Source organism: Centropristis striata, chromosome 6 (genome assembly GCF_030273125.1).
Source record: "Centropristis striata isolate RG_2023a ecotype Rhode Island chromosome 6, C.striata_1.0, whole genome shotgun sequence".
NCBI lineage: Eukaryota > Metazoa > Chordata > Actinopteri > Perciformes > Serranidae > Centropristis > Centropristis striata.
The window spans coordinates 10058039-10082087 of NC_081522.1; the positions used below are offsets into that span (position 1 = coordinate 10058039).

General features: G+C 39.3%; 1 protein-coding gene across 4 annotated transcripts in view; it reads right to left on the reverse strand.

Moving 5' to 3' along the window:
• The window catches only part of tjp1b (tight junction protein 1b), a 65400-nt gene that overhangs the window by 23811 nt on the left and 17540 nt on the right, over positions 1-24049 (reverse strand). Inside the window, exon 1 of one of the 4 annotated variants that reach the window (XM_059335934.1) lies at positions 14773-14910. The exons of 1 other annotated variant lie outside the window; for it this stretch is intronic. The gene's annotated coding sequence lies outside the window, so the exon portion shown is untranslated. Of the gene's footprint in view, positions 1-14748; positions 14911-24049 lie in introns of those variants that run through there. 2 more of the 4 variants (XM_059335935.1, XM_059335936.1) reach the window with 2 other exon arrangements.

The following is a 24049-nucleotide window of genomic DNA, read 5'->3' on the forward strand; positions in this document are numbered from 1 at the left end:
GACAAACTGAAGTCGTCTTATGACAAAAGGGACAAAAGTGAAGTATGTTTTGAGCAAAATTTGCTAAAACTTATTGTTTAAAGCCGCCCTTGTTTGGTTCAGTGTAAAAATAAAGATGCCATAGTGGCAGCTCTTCTTTAGGGAAGAATTGCAGAATCCCTGTGTTTTTCACTGTTTTTGACAAAACACTGCATTTTAAATAGGCCTGCAAATAATAATTAATCTGCAGACTATTTCTGCATTCCTGTCAAGAATACAATAAGTCACAGACAATGCAAAAACAATTATTTAAATTGATAGATTGTAAACATTGCAGTGTTCATGCCAGTTTGCTCCTGAAATGGATTTGCACAGCAGTATTCCACCAGATCTGTGAACTTAACCTTTATCGAAGTCTGCAGCATGGTCCATCATCATCTAGTGAATAATGTGGATGTTATCAGCACAATCTAGCTAATTGCCTTCATAATGTGTACACTAGTGCTTCCAGGCACAGATGTACAGTCAGTGCTTCTGCAGTATACTTGACATTATCTTGAGATGAGAAAATTAATGGCCACCTAGGGAATAGTGGTTTTACGTTATGTGTTTCACTCTTTCACTGCAAATAAATGATATAAGGAATACTACCAAAGGCTGCCCTGTCAAATGAAGAGAAGAACACTGAAAACATCACATAAGCATGATTAACTGTGAACAGTCGGAAAGCAAACACATTTTGAAAGACAATAATGGCATCTGACTGAAGACCATTTCCACTTCATTCCCTCCACTAAGTTAAGAGTTTCTATTAAAAGAGGGAAGCAGCAGTCCCAGGGTTTCTGGTCGATTCACATGAGAAATCTAATAAGGATCCAAACTGTCACAGCCACTATACACATACAGGGCTGCACCCAGCAGGTTATTGAGTTTGTTTCAAGTTCTACACGGTTACCCATTTACAGTGATACAGATAGCATTGTGTTGGGCCTGGCTTTACCTGCAGTACGCTCACACAACAGACCATACACTATCATCATACTCTGCTTTATAGTAGAGCCACAGTATGAGGCCCCATGTTTACAGTGAATTAAATACAACAAGACAATGATGAAAACCCTGCTAGATAAAGCTAGATAGAGCTGCAACAATTAGTCGATCGACAGAAAAATAATCAAGTATTTTGATAAATGATCATTAAGGTATTTTTTCATGCAAAACCTCACCTTGGAGTCTGCTTAACTGGGATGCATATTTTTCATAATTTCTAACATTTTATAGACCAAATGATTGAACTGAGAAATGTATTAGCAGATTTCATTAATAATGAAAATAATTGTTAGTTGCAGCCAAGCTAGATAGAGTGAGGCCACACTGAGAGTGATTTTTTATATATTAAAGCACACCCTCCATCACATTAACAACCAGAGAAGAAGATGAAGGTCGACTGCTTCAGCTGTTAGGTCAGCACTGTCCTCTGCGCCCCGCAGCTCACTTCTTATCTTATCTCTTCTTCTATATAATTTCTCCTCCACCACAATCTCATGACACATTAGACATTCAATGACTGTGTATAAAATACTATCAGGTCCATCCCTTTGGGAGAAATTATAATACATATACCAGCCCCTAATGCAATAACCTCCATTTGTCATGTAAATTGATCCTAGGAGTGTGACCTTAATAGGTGAGATTGTCACACATTTCCCTCCTGCTTTGCCGCTAATTTCTTTGACACCTCATACACTTACAGGCACCGGACTCACTTGGAAGAGTGATCTCATGTTGCGGCAAATTAAGGTGTGATGACAGATGAGCGAAGGGAGATGAATCTTACATTAAAAGCAGCATTGGTTTAGTGCTTGGACCCTCAGCTGACATCACTGCCACCTTGTTGGCAGCTTCAAACATCTAGCTCGTGTCAGTCCAGTTCATGTTGAAGATTAATCAGCATGACAGCCTGCTAATGGTATGACTATCAACTTTTCAGAAGTGATAATGACACACAGGCAACATATTAAAAAATATATTTATATTGGAAAAAAACATGTTTTCAGATGGTAGTAAAGTTGAAGGAGGCTATTTAGCCAACTGTGTCTTCTACCGTCCTGTTTATTGTTTTACCACCCATGCTTCCTTCAACAGATCGTCCTCATGTCTGTCGCGACCTGTCTTCCAAGTGCCAAACGTTAGCTGGTGTCTGGGAATACAGGCAGCTGAATAAATCGCCACAAGTGGCCCCAGACGTTTTCAACTTGGCAGCAACAGTCACAAACTCCTCAAGCAGCTTATAGTGGGACTCACACATGGAGGGGGAACAAAAGTTTGAACAGAGGGAACTCCCCCTGGCCTTTTACATTCAATGCACTGCACTTGAGAGAAAAAAAAGACATCTGAATATTAACAAGACTGCTGAAAACAGAGGCATGAATTGTCACTGGAAAGTTTGCTCTCAGGGGGAGGAGGATTTATGCCCGTGTCTTCTTGATCAGCACTGTGGAAACGCTGATGCAAAGAACTCGAACATTTCGGCGAAATTTATAGACGGTTTGCCACTAAACTGCAAAGTTATGGGAGGTACTTGTTTCCAGTTGACATTCCTACTTTCAGAAATTCTTTATAGGCGTTTATGCAGCATAACACAAACATGCACACACACAAATGTCTGATGTGCAGGCCCTGTGTTGAAGTGACGCTTGTGAGAAATTTGATTTTGTTGTCTGGAAAATATGATTAGAGAATGCTTACTGTGTCTGATCCAATACAAATAAATCACCATAAAATAAATGGAATGTAAAATCCCAAATGGAGCAAAACAGAAGGAAACTAAAATGGAGTGAAAACTAAACAGAATTTAGGAGGGAGAAAAAAAACAGATTTAGTGGGGTCCTGTGGTGTGTATCTCTCCCTCTCTCCCTCTTTCCCCCTCACACACACACACACACACACACCTTTCACTTTGAAGGGATGTAATTTTGCTTTCTCCTCCTGCAGAGCTTGTTGCTCTGGTAACAGAGGGGGAACAGTGTGGTGTTGTTCAAGTGGCCTGACATTTTCAGGCCGTGTCTGAAGGTTCCTCTCAACTGTGGGAGGTTTAAAAAAGACACAGCTGAATTAATTTAGAAACAAAAGCCTTTTTTTGTGCATTTTAGATGAGCACGCTTTGTTCGTAGCTATATGTACATCTAAACACAATCTGCACTAATCTAGTGACAAAAACAAACAACTCAAAATAAACGCTTTGAAGGAGAAATACTGTATACACGTGGCATTTTGTATTCAGTCTCACAACCAAACCAACATCTTAGTGCCCTATTCAGAGCCAAAGACACTAATCTCAGAAGTCAAGTAAACATAAAAGAAAAGGGGAAAGTTTGAGTCAGCTCCACACTGCTCCTGTGTACAGTTTGTACTGAAGTCTCATCAGCATCCAGTGACTGATGAGTTTTTGTGGCACTGTTGTGTACGCCCTTTATGGCCACAAACAACTGGTGCCAACAGAAGCTTCATGCCACAAGCCAGAGCCAGGGCTGGCAGCCGCTCCGCAGCGGAGACACACCATGTCGGTTGGGTCATGCTTGGGGGATTACAACCAGGCAACTTGGGAGCCAGCACTACAACACAGATGGACTACAACACAGATGGATCACACAGCTGAGTGGAGAAAGGGCAGAAAAGCTGTGGTCAAAATGGACTGTGAGGATTCAATACACAAATGGTAAATGATCCAATTCTTCAATAAACCCATTCAAGTTTTATTCTTTGCTAAAAACTACTAAAGTGTGTTTGTCAAAGAAATACAACAATATCAATATATTTTTTTCTACCAATAGCCAACTCAAGTCGATCAACAGAAGCTATTTTGGTAATCAAATAATCATTGACTGTGAATTATGTTTTTGGAAATGGCAAAAACTCACTGGTTCAAGTTTCTCAAATGTAAATATTTTCAGTTTTCTTCTTTGTCTTTTAAGAAAGTTGACAATTTTTTTTTAGGTTTTGGGCTGACAAAACGTTGCATTTTAAACGAGGCTGCATCTGATTGCTGCTTTCAGTGCCAATTAATCTACAGATCATTTTCTCCATATATTAAAAAAATCCAGATCACAATAACAAACGGAGAAAACCAGCAAATACTCACATAAAATAAGCTTTAACCAGATATTTTGGGCATTTTTGCTCTAAAAAATGATGTAAAGGATATCTAAATATTAAATAGTTTGATTTAATAAATTAACTTTCAGTCGATCAATTTAATCAATTAATCAACTCATTGCTGCAGCTCTATTTCAGGGTATTTCCATCTCCACTTATATTTGTTGTTTTTTTGGTATTTCCTTTCATTCTATAGACCAAACAGTTCCTCAAGAAAGTAACTGGTTGATTAATGATTTGTTGATGAATCCATAAGGAGCCACAAAATAGTATCAAATATTAATCACAATTCCTAGAGGACAAGTTGACATACTTTGGGATTTGGACTGTTGGTTGGACAAAAAATGAAAGCATTTATCTATGCTATGATACATTTAAAAAATGTCCTATTTGAGGAAGTGGAATGAGTGATTTTTGCTTTAAAAAGGTGACAAAGTTGAATCTGCTAATTGACTAATTAATTAATCAAGGTCTAGTTTAGAGACAATTATGGCCAGTGTTACTAGTTTGAGGCAGACATCTGCCACCAATTATTTAAAGTCATCTATACTGAATTCAAATGGAGCAATGACAAAAACAAGTACCTGTGAGACCGGGCAGCACCTTCTGAGCCAGTACAAAGGAATATTAGCAGATTTTGGCGACTGCTGGCAGGTCTACCAGCCACTTTGGCAGCAAACTTGTCTTTTGATAGTTCTTTTCCATTTCAAATTATCAATTTGGCTGGTAAAAATAGTAAAAGAAGCTGATCTCTAGGGGTGCATTACATGCCATGCCTCACATCTCTTTCCCTTTGTTTCCTGATTCTGTACTCTAGCTTATATTACAAGTAGTGATTCAGGTTTTATTGAGCCAGTCGTGGTGTAATGTAAAAATCAGCTACAAAAAGAGTAGAAGAATACCTCCACATGGAGACAAAAACCCCTAATACACAATGAGTCATCACAATACTAACCTAACACGACCCATGAACAGGGAAGCTAAGATGGCGTTTCATTTTGTATTCACTTTGGAGTATCATTAAAATTAAAGACTGCTGGCTCCCCAACTCTCTATTCAGCAGAAAAACAAAAAGCATATTTCTTCCAAAGTGAGAACTGAGGCAGTATGGTGGGGTGTTCAATTCTCTGACTAAGAGAATAGATTTTGTGCTGTAGTATGGTTTAGGGGTGAGGCAGAACCTTATTCAATTTTGACCGCTCTGGGACAAGAGTAGCTAAAAATAGCTCTCATTAATTCTGCCGTTGTGATGCTGCAACAGAGTGATTTAAGGGAAACTTGCAGCATGAACACTGGAGAACGTTTAATAACCTCTTGTTATATTAAATGCCACGGACTGACTGGAACAAATGATGCAATAAAGCATAGAGAATACATTCCCTTGCTCTCTAGTGCCCATTTGTTGGATTTGTCTGTAAGGCCTGAGGAAAACAAAGAGAGGTAGATTATTTTCACAAAGCCTTTAACAGAGCCAGTGCAGTGAAAATGTGATTATTTAAAAAAAAGTATTGCAATAGAGGATGCTTAATGTTGATGCTGTGATACACTCTGGATGACTTTATGTTGCACAGAGTAGCAGACTAAATGACATTTTTAGTACCGAATCTGCAGATTAGCTAAAGCAAAACTTAAGGTTTAAAATTACTTTAATATAATTTTATAAAACATGATAATGGTATGATTCTTCCATTAAAGGGTGCAGAAAACCACATTTCATCTTATTTTTATGAATTCTATTTCTCATCTTAGTTTGAGATACAATCCTTGTTTTAGGACTGACATTAGCTTCCACAATCCAACTACAGATGGGTCCCCACATGATGAGAGCAGCAATAAACTTAAATGAGGCACAGTCTCCAGCAGGGACAGAAACAGATCACATTTGTTCAAAAGTTCTGAGTAGTCAATGCTATACAACCATTTAATCAAACCGAGAATGACACTGAATAAGAGAACAGCATACCAGCAATGAACAAATTGCCAAGTCAAAACAATGATACTTTCAGGACACTGTGCAAGTTGCACTGCGGCCAAAGACAGAAAACAACAACAGGATCACACTCCGCTGTGGCTGCTGGCAGTGAAGCAGCAAACAAGTAGAATAAGATGATTGATCACTTCAGAAATTGAAAACGATGTGCTGGAGAGTGCTGACAACTGCTAAAAATCCCCTGCCTCGGAGAACATATTCAAATGCTAATGAGGGCCCATGCCTTAGCAGCAGTCAGGGGGGTCCCCTGAGAGATAAGTGACACTCTGCACATACAACATGGTTAGACACTATACTATGGCTCTCTAAAGGAGAGGGGGCTAGAGGGAGAGATGCAGCAATGCACAAGTGATAAGAAGGTCAACAGATGAAACCTATTAACTCTGACATAAAACTTAATTAACAACCATTACAGCCACAGAAGACTTGCATTATTTAAAGGCTACATTAAAGCACACTTCACTTCGTTCCCTTCATCTTTTTGATTTGTTGCTTCAGTATTCAGATGGATGCATACAAGATCAGAGCTACTTACATCAGTTCATCCTGGTCACTACAGACGACACAAACAAAAGCGTCTCCGAAACGCCAGCTACTCCTCAGTAAATCCAGCAGGAGATTCCTGCAGACGCACATCAGCAGCTTCAGTACACAACCGCACCAATCAGTGCTAGGAGGGACTTGCCCCGCCTTCCTCTCCCTTCTCTCTTCTTGGCTCTGGAACAACTGAAATTACGACCACAGGTGAGGGGTTAAGAAACACACCCCGCAGCTACACCCTAATGCTTCCTCTGCCCCGCAAAGGTCTGCGTCCTCTCCCAACATCTTTCTTCAAAATGTATCCCTCCCTCCAACTCTCTCCTTACACGCTCATGGGATCGAAGCAAATCCCCTCTGGCTTGGCAGCGATCTGTGTGGGATCTGCAGTTCCGCTACAGCATGGGACTCCTCTGTACTAGCGAACATCCATCCGCAGTGTAAACTGCTGTATCGGACTTAACCCCTGAGGTGCCGTGTTGAGCCGGAGCAGGATTCATCAATTCTCTTTGCATGTGGAGGATTATTACGCCCCTCCTCCCCAGGTGTGCTGCAGCATTGCATGCATAAATTAATACATTATGCTGAACATGTCAGTGACATCCCACAGGAGGATTACTGACCATCAAACTGACAGTTACTAATAAACAAAGCGTAAGGATATTAAACTTTTTTACTATTACTGTTTGTTTTATTTTATACTGCCGCTGAAGACAACACATCATAATTATATCCAACAATAGGGCTGCAAGTAACTTAATGATCAATTAATCTGCTGATGATTTTCTTGATTAATAGTTTGGTCTGTTAAATGTCAAAAATGAGTAAGAAAAATGTCATTCCAGTTTCTCAAAGTCCAAGTTGATATATTAGAATTTCTTATTCAGTAAAATATGATATAAAACAGAGGTGACAAATTACTTCACTTGTGGGGCAGCTAAAGTGTTAGTAGCCCAACTATTAGTGGGGTTTCTTTTTTTGCAACCCTTTCAAATTAGTTCAGTAAGTTCAGCTTCTTTATGTGAGAATTAACTCAACAGCCCGCACTTATTATCCCCTCTAGGAAATGTTCATTATTGTACAGACTACAGCCCAAGTTATAATGGTGTTTTCAATGTGTGAACTAAGAGGGCATTATTAAGAAAATAGCTCACTGCAGTGCAGTTTGCAACAAAATGCCAACAAATCCTAGAACATTGTTCCATCCAGTGGAAAACATCTTCGTAGTTTGCATCCAATCCAGCAGGATTTTGAAGACACGGTTGGACAAATTGTCAGAATGGTTTATACTCATTATAGTGGTTGAATCATTTCATGCCATTACTGTTAAGACTTTTGTGTTTTCTTAAGAGGTGCATACTGCATGCTTGCGTTAACATTTGAATTCATCCTTAGGTAACTTAAGGCATTAGCAGTATGTGCCAACACATACATACTGAGGTATACCTTGCTGTCTATGAAGCACTGCATTAACCTTCACAATCAACAGGAAATATGTGGTAAACAGGGCTGTTATTAAAGGCTCGGGCAATCCTTTTCTTCACAATGCAATTCTGGTTTCAGTCATAATGAAAAGACGGGAAAGAGCATGACAGAAAGTACTGACAGATGGAGCAATATTTCTCTGTGCACTTCATCCTAATGCATAGCACGCTCAGCTGCTACCTAAGGCAGCTCAGGGTGTCTTAGTTTAACATTAAACTATAAACCATCTACTCAACCTCATGCACTTAAACATCCCTTACTGTCTGTGACAGACTCATTGTTCCACATCAAATTCCTAACATTTATGAGACGGTTATTAAAGATATGTCTTTATATAAGGGCATCATTTGCATATCTCGTCTATGTCCTGTTCTCTGTGAGCAGGTGGGAAAGCAGCAGTGACCACTGAAACGAGCATCCCGATAAAGTTAATGGGTGACTCAGCTGAGAATGGATTTGCATGTGCTCTTACAGATTTGTTTATGAGACAAAATGCATCAAACTACAGGGAAAAATGACAGGTAGGAAGATAAAAAAGAAAAACAATAATGCCAAATTTGTGCTGCAAAAATATCGCATTGCAATTATTTTGACTGAAATTGCAATACAATATAGTTCTTCTATCTGTTTAATATAAATTGTAGGCCAGGACATCTTGCAGAACCACAATAGTTAACTCAGAATGCTTTTTTGCCTTTAACAAAAAGTACACCTTCCTGCAATTTGGATATTGCATTAATCAATATTGTGATTGAGTCAAAATTTAGATTTATTGTGCAGCCATACCCCCAAAACAACCAACCTGTGATACTGTGAAATCACAATCTTATCCAAGGCCGAACAGACTTTCACACACAAAAAGAGTCTTTACAAATATTTACCCCAGATTCATCATCAAGGTAAAACATGAACCTAACACCAAACGAAGGCCATGTGGGTCCTGACATCCCACTTATCAGTTGGGATAATGATCGAGCAGGACAAGCCTGACAGACGGACAGTCACCGCTGGCAGAGAAAACCAGTTAAATTTACATCCCTCAGAGCAGAGCCCGAGAGTAGTGACAGATTCCACACATACTTTGCTCTCTCCACCACCTTCTGCCTACCGGCCTCCAAATTTTAGTTTCTACATCAACCAAAAGAGGCATGTTGAGAACCCAAGCTGCAAATTGCTCAAAGTCAGCAGTTCATCCACACTACTATGTCTTCTTTATAAGTACTACATTTATGACTACAGAATGCAAATGTGTGATTACCCTCTGAGAAATAAATATAGTCCCTCCTCATTAGCTCGGGCTGTCTTTCTTTTACCAGCACATTTCTTACTTCAATTATCAAGAATATCACAAAAGTTGTGATTTAAACAAATTTGGACTTAATATTAAAGCTCTAAAGCTCTTCTACTCTATGTTTATCAAATAAAGGTTCAGATATTAAGGGGGAAGAGCTGGTGTTTACAGTATGATAAAAAAATTTCCAGCGTTCGGTACATTTCACGTTTCAGTTATAGATATTTGAACTATGTGTTTATTTTTTTTGTATTGTTCCTACTGAGTTGTAGCATCTTTTAAAACTGAAACACCTGTTTGACTATATTGTTTTTCTCCATTTTGCTTTATGTTTGTATCTACACTTTGTATTTCTTTGTATTTTTAGGTTTACCTAACTTCATCCCAAATAAATATATTTTGTCTATAAATGATTTAGAAGTCAAACAAGTGGCCCTGTCTGGGGAAAAAGACTTGACAGAAAGTAACTGGAGTGGCAAAAACATCTGTGTGGGATGAGTCTCACGGGCAAATGGACATAAAACATTGAATAAAATGACTCTGTGATGGCTTGAACACTTGGATACCAAACCTGACAGAGCTCCTTCGCAAAGAAACAATGCAGCAGTACATTAAACCAACAATTATTGTGTTTTAGCTCCAACAACGGAGGAAGCCAGCAGGCAAACCTTATTTGATGTGTTAAACAGTGAAGATGACTGTCAACACTGCAATTAACACGCGTTCGCTGTTGTAAATTTGTGTTTAGACAGTATGATAATGAGCTGTTATTACAAAATTAGCCATCATAATATTGATGCTGACATAAGTTGTGTACTTTGTGTCAAACAGTGTAGACCAGGTACACGATCCTCAGACGAGAGAAATTCTGCTTTATTAAAGGCATATATTATTGTTGGCTGTCTTTTCTTTTGATTTACAGGTTTTACAATCCAAAGTCATGTCGGGAAAAACAGCAGAATTACTATAAATCCAGTATGAGTGGTCAGGCTGAGTTGCAATATTACAGTATATGTGGTTTTAATCACATTTAATCATTTCAACTAATGCTGAATCTGCAATAACTGACTTTTGGGCTACTCTGGTGCAGCATTGTTATCATCAGCTTTTGAGTTGATGTGAGAACTTGTTGATAGCAGTCATTCCTTAAATACAGTAGTTATGAAGCAACTTTATCGTTCATTTGGAGTGGTGAGCCACAAGGTTTTTTTAATGCCTGCTGCAACTGAAAACAAGAAATGTTATGTTATTGATTATATCCGCTTTAGGTAAAAAATATTAGAGTCCGACCGATATGGGATTGTTGAGACTGATGTTGATACTGATTTTAGAGGGAAATTTCATCGATAAACAATATGGTGGTTGATATAGAGCAATTTTTTGAGTCGGAATGAAAATAGACCTTTTGTATGTGGTTGTGCACTGATTTTTCACCACTCTGCAAAGGAACCCAGAGAGCTACTTTCTGTAACATAAAACTTTACTAAATAATAATAATAAGTAATTATTATACAGTATACAAAGTGCAATACATTTACAGCCATTTCTATAAATGATGACTGAGAAAATAAAGAATTTGCATAAAATAACTAGCTAAAACCAACTATTTAAAAAACTAATAAAAAAAACCCCCACAACATTTCTAAATCATGCCAAGCAAGATTTTCTGCAATATATATATTGTGTAAAAAAGTTTTCATAACAGCACATATCAGACAGCATTTGGACCGATTCTGAGTGGCTTTTGCTAGGCCAATTTCGGACAATAATATCTGTCAACCATTATATCTGTCGCGCTCTAAAAAACATAATTCCATTTTTTAAAGTATGCAAATCATACAATAACAAATTATAACCAAAATATTATTTTAAGAATCTGCTTTTAGTTTTTGGTTTCTACAGATCCTTTTTCGCAAAACAATATGATAAAAAAACACAGAAATGAAATTGAAACCTTCGATACTTGCTCTCAGGAATAGTGGCTCAGTGCGAGCTGAGTCTATTTCCAGACTCCACAGCTAGAGTCAGTGATCATAACCAGAGCCTGAGTGTGTCCTGAACACATGGACCAGGAAATCAGCCCCTGAACTCAATCAGCCCCATGGCAGTTATCAGTGCCCCACACAGAGCACATAAGAGGGCAGGAATGTGCTGATAAGCCGAGCCGCTGACCTGCACCCCGCCTCCTCTCCGTCACAGTGATTGAAATGAGGATGACGGAGCGAATGAAAAACAGTAATGATAAGGGATGGTTCTGCACTTGAAGAAAAAGGAGGTTCACGTAGAAATGTGATGGATGAGAGATTTTGCAAGCCTCTCCATCCAGATAATTCCACACTCCTTTCAAATAGGGATTTACGACAGACTTGATTTATTTAAGCAAGCTTCTGTATATCCGGAGCTATAAACATAATGTAAACGTGCCATTTGTTAACAAGGACACTTACTGTTCACAGGGGACATGGGCTTTAAAGTCATATTTTTTAAGGAGGTGTTTGCTAGGAAGTCTTAGCTTGGCCGTGTATCACATCAATGACCTTCCAATGTTCAAAGCACCCATCAATCAACTTCCCAACAACTCACACCATCTCCAAAAAGTAGCTTAAAAATGAGATAGTATAATACACGTAACGAGCCAAGGAAGATAGATAGGTACCGACTATTAAAAGCCTGACCCACAAAATCTCATTGAGGAGGTCCACCACTAAGTGCAGTACAATCTACTATGAATTATAGCTTGTCCATGGATACAGTTGGTTGTATCCAAACCACAACACAAAAAATATTGTTACAGCATATGATCTATAAATGCTGAGATTTTTAAGTTAACATTTAAAAAAACTTCTCTATTGGCACCATTAATTCCCCTTGTGCCAACAGAGCATGCAGAGTAACATCTGAGTGGACATAAGAAAGGGGACAGAATTAAACTGTACTGTAACTTGACTGTAATGTAGAACTGAAATTCCTCCTAAATTGAAAAATAAAAGGATTAGATCTATTACCTCACACAGGGTGAAACAAGGAGTATCAAGTCCATCTCAGTCTGAATTCACATTTCTCAGTGGATAGGAAATATTAATGATACTAATTATACAAAGTAAATCCATGGTGTAAGCATAGTACTTCAGGATAGTGCAGGCTATCTCATTAAATCATTTTCCTTTTTATTCTAGTGGCACCTCCAGGCTATCACTACCACTAACACGTGCTATCTTCACAGACTCCCACCATTTTTTGGCATTGTTTTCCGGCTGCCTCGCTCTAAACAGTCAGACCATTAATCTCTTCAAAGAGCTACCTGAGGACATCTACTTTGATCTCTTTCATATGAATCAAATAAGCCACTTGGTTTGGCATTAACATGTATACCTACGGATTAGAAATATCAACATGTGACATTAACACAGTCTTATTAGCATGTCTGTTGTGACATATAACCAGCAAGGGATAAACCCCTTATACCAAACAGTTCCTACAAATACACAGGACTACAAAACAGCAGTCAAATTTAACTTAAGTAGGCAAAATATCAGATACATTTGTCCTTCCAAAACCACGATGACTCAGATGACTGCTGCTCCCATGACAGCTTAGGTCAACATGATTTACAGGCCAACATGTATGGCTGCCCTTGAACAGCAGATATTCTCTTGGTCTCAGGCGACATGCTTGCCAGAAACATCCCCAGCACAACACAGCCTTCTGAATTATTCAATAAAACTGTTTAATCGTGCAACGAAACATCTAATGGCTGCCACAAATGTATCCGTATTGTGCCTCCCCCAGTTCACTTGACGAATCTGTTGTCCTGCCCAGCTGCCATTACCCATTACTATCATGAGACCAGTGATGGCATATTCAAGTCATAGACCAAGGCTCTTTAAGAGTCCAATACAGAGATGTGCAGCAACAAATCAGCATACTTCTTTTAAACATATGCCTATATCTTGTATTGTAGATATGTTATATTAAGGAATTGTAATGTTGCTGGTTGCTTGAAACAGTCTTTTGTTAGCATCCTTTACAATCAAAGCCTGTTATTCACTATAAAAACTGACAAATCAGAGACAACTCAATTCTATGACAGGACCAACCAATCATACCATTCACAAAATAAATACAACCTGATTGTAGAGGAGGGCATTAATAACATTAAGAGCATATTCAATGCCTGACACATGGGGACATATGCTATTTAAACCTTGGCTGTGAGATATGTTTGGCCAACTAGGCAGGTGCCTTCATTTTTTATTTACTACAGCAGTCAAATTAGTTCAGTCAAATGTACTTTCCCCCTGCTATTTCACAATGTAAAGAAATTCAAATGAAAGCCCAATGTCTAGAATGCCTACTTTTGTATCTGATATTATAATGTTCTATTTATAACACCATACTGTAATTTTGTACACCGAATAAATGTAGATTAAATGGGCAGTGTGCAGAAAATTGACAAAACGATAACAAAATGGTACTGTCTAATGTCAATATTCAACAGGTGCTTTTAGATCATGTTAGCATCAGTCCATCCCTTGGTATAGAAATGTAAATAGTGTACATAGTTAGCTTGTATCAGCTAAACTGAGCCAAAACCCGACTGTAGCCCATCGGAAAGCCCCCAAACACAGCTGACATGACATTAATAAGGCAGCTGGTATAGACAAGACATTCAGGCAAAGCAGGTATTTCAGTGTCCCCAAACTAAAGCCAGCTAACAAGCTAACATTAGCCAACTGCTACCTAGCTTCACCAAAGACCCACTTTGGTTTCACGAACGGACCATCAAAACAAGGTGAGCCACCGCTTGACCTTCCCTTTAATTTAACAAGCCCGATGTCGTATTTCTAGCAGCTGACCTCACGATAGCACCCCCTCCTTGCCTCCTATGATCTGACACTTTATTTATCTTGTGCCCCGTTTATACCCTCTTGGTCAAATCAACCCCTAGCTGGCCGACATTTTGTTCCAGCAGCTAGGCTAGCTCATCCCAGCTAACGTTACCTGGACGCTCCGCGCACTTGACGTCCGCCGGATGACAGCTCCACCGCAAGGCATTTTGTGACTTAAAATCATCGCTTACGCAAGCTCGGCGAAATCTAGGGCAATGGACACCGTTATTCGTGCTTTCTATGAGAAGATAACGTTAGCATGATGGGCAACTGGCTAGCCACTTAGCATACCGCGTAGATGCAGTTCGCTAGCAGTGAGGTAGCTCAGTTACCTCGGCTTGCACCGTTATCGCTTCTCGTACCCGCAGAGGGACACACATCCAGTCAGCGAAACACACTCCCCCACAACATAACGTACTCACGGATAGATCGGGAAACCCATTCACCTTTCGTAAAAGCAACGGTCCTTACGGCGTGCTTGTGAAAATCTTACAGAAAAGGAATGAAAAGGTGTTCCTGGTGTGGCTCCAGAGCAGCAGCCGCCGCACTGCAATGGCAGGCAGTGGATGAAGCCTTCCTTCTCCCCCCTCTGCTCTCACACTTCGGCTGCCGTCACCGCCGCGGTGACAGTGACAGGTTCGCCTGGAAGAAACCATTCCGATTTGTCCGCGGGGGGAGGGGTAGGGATGCAGAGAGGCTGTCCACAGCAGCCGCCGCAGCAGCAGCAGCAGCAGCAGCATCATCAAGCGCCATTCCAGCGTGAGAACAAGCGGGTCGACGATGAGGATGGAGAACACACAGATGAAGCTTTATCCGCTCGTCGTGAACACAGCAGTGTCCACTCTATTTGTAGGGATGGATGCGACTGTTATCATTCTGTCATATATTCCAGAATGCATCAATTAATACCAAAAACACCCTAACTAAATAAATACTGATTCAGAAAAATGTACAAGAGTCTGCTGCATAGCTCTCATAGATGAGCCCCAATGCATGCATATCACCCACTATGATGGCATTCTCACTGCGGAATTTCAACATTTTCTCCATAATAATGGTAAACGAATACATTCATTTTCAGGGTATTGTAAGTTTGGATAAAATAATTCGAAACTATTGTTAATTTATGGATTGATGATAGAACTTGACATTAACTATAGGCGTATTATTGCAAATAAGAAATATATGTGCATGCATATTTGGCTTCGCAAGGAATCTTTTTCATTTATTTTCATTTATTTTTCAGTTTTTAGGCTCAACAAAACACCTTTAGGCAGCTGCTTTTGTGCTGTTGGTTAGTTAATCAGAAAATAAATAAATAAAAATAAATAAGATAGGATTTTGATTTTTTTTTAGTTCAAACATTCTATAAAGATAGTCCAAAGAACAACGCCTCACAATGTGAAGAACAGACTAAAACAAAGAGATTTGAGTACCTGTTATTGCAGCAAGGCAGCTTAAATACTTAATATCTCGGTTTCAACTTTGTATGAGCCAATGAAATAACTTCCCATCCCAGGTAATATGATTTCCCTATTGCACCAGCAGTGCAGTGCAACAGGCCGTTGTGCACACAAAGCACTGTGAGCTTTGCCTTTGCTGCATGTGACGTAAGGGGTCATATTTTATCTTTAAAGAGCTTTTAACAAGCATCCTGATCAAACAGAGAGCTAATAAATCTGTGTGAGGATGAGAGAGCTATTTATTTCGCAGTGGGAGTGAAGCTACCCCATGCACCTTAACAGAGGGTTGATAAATATTGTTTTTGTACTATCATTTTGGCTTTATTTGATTATTTTAATAAACTGCACAATACATTTCAAACAGATGTAGAGCAGTACTGCAAACTAAGACTTTCTAAAGATACTTGTATGCTTTCACAAAGTATACTACAGATTTTTTTTTTTACACCTGGTATAAACATTCAACAGTAAGATAGAGTAGATATCCTGTTAATTCTATTACCTATACACCCATAGCTTCATATCCAGATGCATATTAGCTGTATGTCAATGTAAAAGAAACACATGACACAAGAACGTTGTGTCATGTGTTTCTTTTTTTAACGTCATGTTCGGCAAATCTCAACATTGATTTATCAGTTTAAATTTAAAAAAAAAGATTGAGAAGGCATCCTTTGAAACATAGGACTTGACAAGGACAATATGTTTTATCCCATCTGTGTGTTTATGTGCATACTCAGGAAAACAGCCATTTATTTTAAAAGAAATATATAGCTTTCTGCAAAATATGCTGCAGAGGATGAAGATTAGATGTGCTTAATGTGGAAAATATTTCACTTTGATGTTATATTGTTCAGAATGCGAAAGACGGTGCGAAAAAAAAATCTATCTGGATATCACTTTTAACTACCGCAAACATAAACTCTTAACGGGGAAAGCTGAGGTAGGCTACTTAAGTAGTAATGACATGCTGCATAAAGCCATTTAAAATGCAGAGGATAGAACTAAAATCCACCCTACAGTCAGGATGCTCAATACTCCTTCCCATGGGGTATACAGATTTAATCAATATACAGTAGAATGTAAATTGTGCACTGCACCAAACTCCACTCTTAAGACTCCATCGCATGCACTTTAGTTTTTGTGCTGGCTTTTCCAGAAGTACCTAAATCTCTGCAGCACCTTCTGTTGTGCATTTTATCACTTTGAGATTGTGTGACCGTTCTTGTCACCTCTACCTCTGGCACTAATGAGTGCAGGAGAAGATAGGGGCTGAATGTAATGCCGGAGGAGCACAGAGGTCCTGCAATGTTGCTGACGTAGGGAGACTTGCCGCAGATTCCATTGGAGGATCTGAAGGAGAAGGGGGGGGCGGGGGCATCTTGAATGGAAGAATGCGAGTTGGACAAGGTCATAAGAATAAGATAAACAAGGGCAGTCATATATATCCTGTGGAAAAACACAATATGATGAATAGCGGTCATAAATATGAACAAGAAAACTGCTCAAAAACAGTAAATGTATCTGTGAGTTACACCTCAGTGATAGCAATAACATGCAAACCCTTGTCAATATCTCCGGATTGTATCTGTGACTGTGCATGAATGATGGTTAGATGACAGCATTAGTTATCGTGCATTTCAGTATTAAAACTAGAAAAAGTATTGAAGCAGAAAAATGGAAGCAAGCTTTCATCCCCTCTGGCAATGCCTGAATGTAAACTTTGCATGTGATTGAATTGGCTCTGATGTGAGCTTATGCTGCTTAATGTATCTCTGTTGAAGCCCTTGAAATACCCTCTGTTAATGCTACGACAGTGTTTGCATCACTGGCTCCAACAGCACAGAGGGAGTTTCACATGCCGTGCAACAGAATTATACAGCCCCTCTCCCCACCACCACCTACACCCCCCCATCAGCACATTTAGACGCACATACAGGATCCAAACCGGAGTATAACTGCAGGAACAAATCACACGAGTGGAAAAGCAAATTACAAATTCACAGCGGGTTGGCTTTTAGAGTGCACTGCCCCTGACGGCGAGTGAGTCACCTCTCAGCTGCACAGGTCAGGAAAACAGCCGACTAAGCAAAGGTTGACGTGGCTATCTATGAGCTTTAATGACTGCAGCTATCAAATGACATGACAGACGTTAAACATAGCACTGCAGTAGAGGAAAATAAATGCATTTGTCCAATAGCAGTGTGAAGGAATAGATGATATTATGTGACTTTGGCTGTGTTGCCAAAGCTGCAAGATGATACTCAAAACTTTGCGCTTCTTATCTTGTTATCCAGTCTTTGGTTTTACAAATTGGAGTACATCAATGTAATCTCATAAGGGAGTGAGCTGGCTACTGTACAGAGGCTTGTGTTTCTGTGATTTCTGTGTTGTCCTCTGTCAGTATCACTGACCTCTAGCATGAGAAAGCAGCACACCGCCTTGACAGCCAACCCATTTGTTCAGGACAGAAATTCCTTACACAAGGTGTCATAATGCCTCACGATTACGTTTATTATGTGCAGCACATTCAGAGCTGAGGAAAAAGACAAGGGTCTATGATCTTGCAAGCTTGAGATATCTTGTAAAGTCAGCAGTTAGAAAAGACACTTATCAAAAGGTGCTTTATGGAGGACTGAAGTGTGACCTCGACGAAGCAGAGCTGAGGACGTACAGCAGTAAAATGCAGCTGAACCATGCAGGACAGACTTTGGCTGCAGCCTCCTGATCTCTGTCCAGCTTATTAGCAGCTGGTTTTACAGTATGTGATTCTAACACCTGCCCCACAAAAGAAGAACTATCTTGTCTTTCATCCAGAGTATTGCATTTAGATTCTGCATTAAAATACAGATAATAATGCAGCTGGCTTTGCTCTTTATGCTTTTATGTACTCAGCTTTTATGTAAGGGCCAACTAAAGCAACTAGATTTTGCAGAGGACTCATTTTGCTCTTTGTGTTTTGCTTCCTTGTAGTTCAAATTGAATTATAGTTTATATATTTTATTAACAATTAGATCGTCAACTGCCAGGAGATCCATGTTTTAGATTTTTTGTGTTGCACTGACTGCAGTGGAATGCTGCAATGAAATAACTGAATATAAATCATCAAATTAAGAATAACATGCTACAGAAAAGTAGCAACAGTCCCACCTTAAAGCTAGATATTCATGATGTGACATACAGTAATGATGTTGAGCTACAGTCAGTAACAAAAGGAGACTATGAAAACAGGATCTGATGGACAAAGCACAAATCTGGATTCACTGATGCATACGATTCATAATATAAATTCAAAGCCCATGTACAGGGAGGAAATACATATTTTTCAAGATTCCTCAAATGAACCTATAATCTCCACCTCATTTTTCCCACCAACAGCAGAGAGCTCAGACATATCAGGTGACATGAAATGACCTCACATCCCCCGCCCTGGGGATCATGTGACAACGGGCCACCAACGTCCAAATCCTCTCTGGATCAAACTACAGCAGCATCATGTACAGTCGCAAAGAAGCAATCGCCTAAGTATGTTTATCCCAGGAGGGGAGCACTAATGCTAATAAAGATGAACAATTCCAATCAGTTAATGTGGATACGTGTATGACAGAGAGGTCTTTAACTGCAGAATGGTAAGTTAGGAGTTATTTTGATCGTATTGCGGTACTAACCACAAAGCTGAATTCCTTGAGGGGTATCAAAGCTCAAGCAGCTGGATCCTGATCAATCCAATTGTGATCTCACAAACAGCTGGAAATGGAGACAAGAGATTAATCATCTATGTTAATTAACCACAAATACTCTACAGCTCTTCTCACATAAGCCCAGGGAGACTCACTTGTCTAAAAGATGAAATGATCTATAAAAACACATGATATAACATGCTTTTACAATCAAGAATCAGAGCTGTATCACCTTTTTCAAGTGTCTTTTGATCAAATCTTTAATGTGTGCCTCTCGTCCCAGCTGTATTCTGTCCGTATGTCACAAAATCAAATGCTAGATCAGCAAGTGGCAACTGCAGGGTGGGAATGCTCAAAACTACTTTTGTTCAGTCATCTTTTTCAGTAAAATGATTATCATTTTTAGAATGCTCTACCAACGGAAATACAACACAAATTGAATCTCAAATCATTAAATGAAAACGTGAAACACGAGTTGAAACAAAACCAAACCTGTGATCAATGATCTGTGATCATACACATCGACACAAACACACAGATAGAGGAACAAATACACTTAGGTAAACATACATACTTATAAAGACTACATTACTTATAAAGACTACATGCGCACACTCATACATTTATGCACATACTGCCATGAGTTAGAGAATACATAAACATGCACACATCCACATATGCAACACATCAGAAATGACTGCAATGTGATGTAAATATTGTTATTTTATAAGGTCATGCCATATGTATGAGAATGTCACTTTTTATTATGTGCTTACTGTGTATTTGGTGACGTGTTATGGCCCTTTTTTTGAGCAGAAAAATTACTAACTAACTAAATTAACCTTGGTTAAAAATGTTATCTGCCAGTGATTCTGAAAGTGAGGTCTGGGGATCCACAGGGGTCTGTGGCACTCCCTGAAAAGTTTTCAGATCCATTGTCATGATATGACTGTTGTTTTTCAATTTTCTTTAGACTATAAAGGTTTCAGGAAATAGGCTCTGTCAAATTATTCCAAGGGACAAACATGAGGTCAATGTGACCCAAGATGTGACCCACCAGATAAATAATTAATGAAGTGGCTGTATTTTTTATTTTCCATCAACCAGACTTTTAAATTAGTTTGGATTCATAAGAGGTTGTCTATTCATGGATTTTCCCCCAAGAGACCACCCTCGCTCAGGATGAGAGTAAAGCAATTAGAGGTCTTAGTGGTGCGGGATCAGGTGCTCCCTTCGGACCAGACCGAGGGGGCATTGTGGAGGGCAGGTGATGGGGGGTAACGGAGACAGGGAAGAAAAAGGGAGAAAAATCACCCGGAGGTAATTTACCGCACTGCGGAGAGAAGCCAGACAATGCCATAAATCTCCACCGCTCCTCAATTCAAGTGGAAATTAGTTTGATCACAACTACAGGTGAACTCATTGATAAATACAATAAGAAACCATGGTTGGTTTTTCTTTTAATAGAGGGAGCTGTGCAAGGGTGCCCCCTATGCAACACATCAGATCAGTGGGAGGTTAAACTGAATAATTTCCTGCTTGACTTCACCAACCACATGAGCATCAAGAGTCCTCAACTCTTTCCATTGTAGCAGCTGCACTATACACTGTTTTTTTCCCATATGTATGTCAACATTTTATCAAAAGCTAAACATCCAAACCCAACATCCCAACTGCACATCCAACCCCTCCTTTCTGTGTTGTGTCATCTATGCAAACATGGATGTTTCAGTGTGTTCCTGCACATAAAGGTAGTAAAACTCTGCCCTCTGCAGGACTTCAGCTGAACACTATTTATCTTGCGTTGACTGTCTACAGCCTTGCAAGAGCAAATCTATATGAAGAATTATTCATGGTGGCGTGAAAACAAGCATGAGGAAAGTGGATCTGCGTGATTTCAACCCCTGCTGGCTGATGATGCACCCGTGAACTGATGGAGGGAGACACAAGAAGGAGCCGGGGTTGTTCACCCACGGGTCCGCCGTGATGGGATGCTCCTGAGTCTAAGCAGCATATGGTGCCTCCCTGGGCATCGACACACATTGTACATGTCCAGCAACACAGCAGGCTGCGTGACACACGCACACGCACACGCACACACACACACACACACACACACACACACACACACACACACACACACACACACACACAGACAACATGTACACACACTTCCTCTTTTCATTCATTCGTCAAACACAGAATCAACATTTTGGCTTCATGAAGGAAGGAAAGAAAAATCCAAAAAGCCTACATTAATATGTTTGTGTGTATATTTCTTTAAACCATTAATGGAGCTCTGTTGTTTTCATGAGGGGTTAAATCTCACAAGATTTGAACTGATATTGTGTGATTTGACTAATAATAACCTTTAATACATCACAGAGCATGTTGCTTTATTTTAACTAGAAGTGAAAAAGTTACTGAATTGTGGTATTATCTTAATGACAATAGGAGAACTGAAACAATAAGACAATAATTAAAATATACATTATTTAGATTTAGTTTGAACATCAGAGGCTGTTCTAATTCACAGTCTAAAATTACAAGTACGCAAGAGTAATGCACTCAGTTTTGTAGATAACCTACAAAATAGGCAGAAGGTAAAGCTTAGTATAGCTCATAGAAGGAGAACACCAGTAGAACACCTTTGCTCTTAGAAGGTGACCTCTAGTGGATTTAAATTTATACACTCGTAGTAATTATGACGGGACGGGATGAAAGGAGGAAGTCAGGCGATGCAAAATAAACACTACAATAGGCCATTTAGGGTGGTGGATGGTTTCAGACAAACTGCAGACTTTGACCCGAAAGACTGGTGTTCATATCCTGCTTGAAATTAAAATTCAATATTATTTTAACTTAATCTGTAAATTAACCTCTGTATGTAGATACGTAACAGTCCACATTATCTACATCACCTTAGTAACTGTGTCCAGTACTTATGAACAGAAATGGTTATTTTAACCCAAACTCTGATCTTTTTCCTAACCTTAACCAGGTAGTTTTATTGCCTTTACCTAACTAAAGTAACTAAGTATTTTTTGTAGGTAAACCTAACCAAGTAATTTCATATCACAATGTTAAAAAAGCAACCGTGTGAATTGTGACCGTGTGAATTGTGACCGTGTGACGGTTTCACAATGTTTAATTGTACAGTCATATTTTGTAAGATATCACATGAACCGTGGCTTTAATTTCTCATAAATATCACATGAACTTGTTCATATAGATATGTTGCATATAAACAATCTCTCTCCAGAATCACTGACTCCACCTTTTAACAATTAATCAAGAGAGTGATCATCAGATTAATAGTTTAAAAATTAAATAAATAAACAATATTCAGGGTATTAACAAAGACATGTCCATGACTGGATGATATTTTATAACAGTGTTACACAGAGGCAGATGAACACAAGTAAATCTTAGTGTTTTTTTCATTTGAGTAAACACAATATCACTTCACAACAGAACGTGCTCATCTCATGATAATCAATCAGCAGACAATGTAATCTACAGAGCGACCACAACTGTGAGCATCACATTCAGCGATTGATTAACTTGTCTTGGGACAACCTTCCCAGTGGTTCATTCTTCATGCTTGACTTCCACACCATGGCCACCATCTTGATTCCTACAAACATTACATCATTCTGCTGCTGGTTGTCCTTCACTTGACCCCACACTCAAGTGCTCAAATGGGGGGAAATAACATGGACGTCAAGTCCTCCTTAAAAGCCAAAAAATAAGCCGAAATTATAATGAAAGCTAATTATCGTTGGTATAAATAGAATGTATTTTTGGAATGGAAAATATTATGCCTGGCAATGTTTTAGTGTTACATTTTCACTAATCCTCGGCTGCTGATGGTGCTTACTGTCCAGGTCTCTTCTTGTGACATAAATCATGCGGGAAAGTCAATAGAGTTGTTGGGATTTATGTGGGCTTTGAGTCTTCCCTCTTCAACATGATTTGTTGTAGATGAGAGACACGAGCCCGACCATAAAAACAATTCAGAAGCACGAGTCATTTTCTTCAAATCTTCCGCTGACAACCAAGGACTGTGCTGTTTATAATCCTAGCATCCTTTAAGAAATGAACAAGAGGGCATTTCTGATCGAGCTCAGAGCTACAAGAAATCCATCTGAGGGCATCGTGACTTATTGATGTATAAAACTTAGCAGTAACCACACTTAATAGCCACACATTTTATATGCATGGTATGTATATATATATACATACCAATTATCCTGGGTTTTTTTTGCAGCTGCAGAGGCTGTAAAGTCAACATGTTACTACAAGATGTGTGACATAATGTTACACTCTTCAGAGTGCCTACAGTGACCTGCCATATGTCCCATCAGAGGACACATAGGCAGACCTTGCTCCTGAGTCATAGCCTCCAGAAACATACCCAACATCTGCTATCCCCTCCACATGCAACCTTCACACGCATCATACATGGCCACCTCCACCTCATACAAACCCCTCCATCACCTCCAACCATCCCCCGTGGCTTATCACCTATAGAACAAAAAAAAATCATCCATTCGTCTCTGTTCTTACATAACAGACCT